Raw genomic sequence first — 5,038 nt, forward strand, 5'->3', positions numbered from 1 at the left:
CTTGCTATGTAACTGAGCTGTAAATAAAGTATGATCTTGATAGCTCTCTTTTATTTCTTCTATTTTTAAAACAATGCACAGTGTGTGTAGTCACTCCATTATCTGTTTCTCTCTTGTACTCCCAGAACAATGTGTCTCTTGGGCTCCTCTTTTGGCTTCTGTCACATGGTAAGAGCAACATTTCTACAGGTGATGGAATTAGCTATATTTTGTTTTCTGGGGTGAACTTTGTCCCCAGAAGATTGATTCAGACTCTTCTTTAATCATTTTGGCCTATCTGCTTGATGATACTGAATGTAGGATTAGTTTTTAACATGATAACAATTACTTCATTTTCATTGGCGTTATTGCAGTTTCTTTCTCACTCATGTGCTTAGTGCTTTGTTCCCTCCCCAGAGGGAACAGTCGTTTCTGTAAGTTGCATTTTTCACCCATTCACATTCTATTACCTGTTCCCAACTACTCCCTGGTGCATGGGCTGGGCTGATGTACAAGAAAGGAATGTCCTGCTTGATTAAAATTGGGTTATAGACTATTCACCTGTATTGGAGCAGTGAGCTGGCAGAGGTGTTGTTTTCTTGTCAGCAGCCCAAGTTGCTGGAGCTTGCAAACTACTGTGAAGTGATAAAATCCATTTCATTTATTTCATTTCATTTCTTACCTCTTTTTGTTGTTGCAGCTTACATTAATTACCATAATTGGTACAAACTCTGAAATCCCCCAGTAACCTTTTTCATGACATCTTTCTTCTGTTGTGTATCCTTAATCGTGACTTCAGTGTCAGAGAATTGCTTACCTTTCATAATCCCATAATCTTCATTATGTATTGGACAACTATGGTTGTGTTGTAAATTCTAATTGCATAGTTCAGGGTTAATTCTGCATTTTCCAGTGAACACTCAGTTTTTTTTCTTCCAGATCTCAATTACAATCTTATCTCATATCTGGTCCTAGTTAGACTTGCAAAATTGGCTTAGATTGATCGCAACCCCCTCTGTAATTTCACATTCTTCTGTGCCCTGATTAAAAGCACATACTTCATGTGTTTCATTTTTACAAGGAATGCAGTGCTCCTCGAATTTCTGGTATGGTTTCATAGTTAGACTTCTATGTCTAAGATAGCTGAAAACTATTAAACATTTGTGCTCTGAATCAGGCAGTGCTATGTGAAAAATCAGACCACCTCCTGTGTATCTTCTTTTTTTTCTGGCTCCTATTCTTTGCAAGTACATCTGAAGTGCTGTGTGAACTTCCTCATGTTTTTCCTTTTTGTAGGTATTTCCAGCCCTCATCGTGCTTTTAGTTACTTCATTCTTCCACTGTGTGCGTAATTTAAAAAACAAAAATGTCTTTATTCCATCAGTTACTAGCCTGAAATCAGAGTCGAGTTTCTGGGCATAGTGCATGATATCACAGCAGTTAGAGCAGATCTACAAGAAGTTGCCACCTTCAGAGAAGTCTTTGTCCTTATCCCTGTTGCTGGGCTGTCCAGTCCTGCAGCCATCCTGCTGCGTACAGCTACCCAGGCAGCCAGACCTGCTTGCCAGTCTGACTGACAGATAACCAAGAAGTTTACATTTTCCTGTTAGATGAGTGAGATTGTCTGTGTGAATAGGCAGAAGGAAGAGGTGGCAACATGTATCTGGGGAGGAACAAGGGGGATACAACTGCACCTTTCTGCACTGGTTTGCAGTTAGATCAATTTAGACTAACCTTGAAATCACACCTACAGACCTGCATCATCCAGTGTTTCGGTTACAGCTGCTTCTGTGTTACACAGCATGGGATTGTAGGTACAACATACTTCCTCACTGACTGCTGTTTGTCTGGCTGTGCTTCCCATTGCAGCATCACCTCTTCATTGAATAACTCTGGACTGTTACAAGCATAAGCTTGGTTAACATTGGCAAATTCCTGAGAAGCTTTAATTTTCTTGTTTTGAGCTCTTTTTTTTCTGGTTTTTTTTTTTTTTTTGTTTTGATTTTTTTTAAACTCTGGACAGTATTTTTGTACTGGTACTTAATCAAGTAAAAAAATTTCCTCCACACTGACAGTAGGGCAAATTATTGTTACCTGTATTACCTCTTAGGTTGGAGATGTTTATCTGATAGGGCATATTTAGAAGTAAAAGACTCATAGAAAAACAAAATCTTCCCCTTTCTTGTCCTTGATCTTTATGGCACAGCTGAAGATATACATGATCCAATGCTGAGGTGATGCTTTCCAGAGTAAAGAAAAATAAATTAAAAAACAACCTCTTTTCTTCTAGCATTCACATTTCTACTGAAACATGAATTTGTCTATGAAACGCAAAGGTTAAAGAGTTCCACAGCTTCTGAATACACTTCTAAATTTTAAAAAGCAACTTTTCACTGTTCTCTTCATGAAATTAAATGCAAGTCATAGAAAAAACCAAGAGCAAACCTGGTGTGTTTAGATGGGCACCTGAACTGAAGCAAGGAAAAGCAAAACAAGTCATGAAAAATGCTTTTGTTCTGAACCACTTTTAAAATTTACTATGAAATACACCCCTTTCAGGGTTCTGAATGCTTTTCTCCTTAATCTTAAACAGTAGATCTCTCAACTTAGTTGATACTCAGAGCATGGTGGGAGGAGCTGTGATCTGCAGTCACAGTTGCAGCTGGGAAAAGCAGCATTTCTCATGAGACTCCTTTGAACACAGCACCCCATCTGCTTCATAATGTTGCAGCCTATTTCTAGGGCCACATGTGAGAGACAGCTGGTTGGAGGTCTGAGTCGTATTATCTGGCATAGGGGGTTCCTGGAGATGGAGAGAGAAGCCTCTGTGTTGAACTGTGAATGCAGAAGTTGCTAGCATCACAGCAGGGGACAGTGAGACGGGGTCTGGAGGAGAAATCCTCCTGCACAGAAACTTAACAGGCGGCATTCAAAGGGGGTTTCTAACCAGTAGATCAGTGGGATTCTAGAACAGCCTCCCAGTAGGACTAGTGGGACAAGAAACCTAACTGGTTTCAACGTCAAGTTTTATAAATTTATGAAAGTGATTATATACAGTTATTCTATAAAAGCAGGGAAAAAGACTCAGTGACTGAAGATGTTCCTGCTAGATTTAAATTCTAAAGCAAATAAGAAAGACATTTTCTCAATTGAAATATACAAATGGAATGGGGAGAAGGAAAGAAACTCAACCCTGGAAATCTTCAGCATATCTGAATAGGCTTCCTCACAGAAACCTTAACTGAAGTTTAACTCTGGAACATAAAAATGCTTATTCTGTATTGACAATTTCAGTACTGATGGATACATCAATAACTGCTATAGAATGCTCATATCCTGTCATGTTGAATCTATCATGTTTGCCTAGAACCTAGAAATGTAATCTGCAAAGTGCCGAATTACCAGGCCACTTTTATTTTACCAGCAACCTGTGCTGCTGTAATGTCAATGGTATATCAGTCTGGCCACTGCAAATTTGAGGGGAGCATAAAATAAACTAAAGTATATCTAGAACAAGAAACTCCATGGTGAATAGTCAGTTTTCATGTTTAATTAAAAAGTTTTTGATTTTGTGAGGCTACTACAGAATTTTTAATTCACTGCACTAGAATTACATAAAAAAACCAGGCAATTCAGGTAGAATTGGTATTTTTTTGGTGCAGTTTTAGGCCTTGACTATTAAATCTGGCTTCTCTCCTGTGAACAAACAGACAACTTCCTGTATTGGTTTTTGCCCTCTGGTGAGAAAATCTACAAGTAAGCCTTAAGTTTTTACAAAAAGGACTGAAAGGGAGGAAGGGAAACTCAACAGATACAGTTTGGACTATGCTGAAGTTAGAACTTTATTAGAAATAGGCCAAATGCTCATCTTTAATTAAATGTATACTAAAAATATTCTGAAATATGCATATTAAAACTTAAAGTTATTTTAAACCAACTTTAAATGTTATTTCAGTTTGGCCAAATATAGTTTAAGCTTTCTTTTAAAAAATTCTGCTTTACCATAAGTATCTCTCGGAACAATCCTTTATATTGAATGCAGAAAGCTTCTAAAAATGCTCTGATAGCAGGACTGTGAAGTGCAAGTTTACATGCAGTGTTGAAGATATTCATTAAAATTGTAATTAGACTCACGATTAAATTCAGCCGCAGTAGAAACTGTGTGTGTAAGTGTTGCTACAGGAAGAAACCTCCAGTCTGAAAATTAGTTCAGCAGTCTGAGCTATTTTAATTATGCAGAGTTGATTATCATTGGAGAAAGAAACCTTTATTACCGCACCAGAATGCTGATTCCTTCCACCCCCCAGCACACTGCCTTTTTTTCTGGGCTACAGTGTGGTATGTTTTGATAGCCTAACGATGTTCTGTGTAAATAATAAGAAAGTTAATCTGAGTACGTTCAGGATCCTACTATTAACATTTTATTAAATGACCATTCATATGGTCATTTAATGTAGCACCTATCCTGCTTATCATGTTACAGCGGTAGCTTCTAGTTGCATACAGAAACTTGCATTTGTAGTGAGATGTTTTTTAATCTGCAGAATTTCACAAAGCTGCATTCCAAGGCAACATCTTGTTTCCATTTTTGCAAATCCAAAGCTAGTGACAGAGATGCTGATGGATGGCTCTAACTGTCTAAAATGTCACAAATATACCTAAATTTGGCAAATCTGAGTATAGCAGAAGGAAATGTCCCTCCCCCTATTCATGTCTAATTTGATTATCGACAGAGTCCCCTATCTTAGCAGCAGATTTTATACATCAGTTGAGAAGAGCTTGATTCTCTGAAATGGAACTTGACTTTATTTCAAGTGAAAAGCAGAGGGTATAGCACACGCTCTCCTTGCCAACCCCTTCATGCACATGCCCTAGTATGGTGTGGAGGTGATGAGTAGCTGTGCAAAGATTTTTGGGCACGGTAATCCGACTGCAGCAGTCTGCCTTGCTCCCTGGGAGTCTTGCTTAGACTGCAGTGGCCAGAGAGGCAAGGTAGTTGTTGCTCTGGTCTGAAAGGGTTCTTCTGTCCGTCCCCTAATTTTCATCCATTGTCCTGGAA

The sequence above is a fragment of the Pygoscelis adeliae genome, unplaced genomic scaffold (genome assembly GCF_000699105.1).
Source record: "Pygoscelis adeliae isolate BGI_AS28 unplaced genomic scaffold, ASM69910v1 Scaffold24, whole genome shotgun sequence".
NCBI classification, from domain to species: domain Eukaryota; kingdom Metazoa; phylum Chordata; class Aves; order Sphenisciformes; family Spheniscidae; genus Pygoscelis; species Pygoscelis adeliae.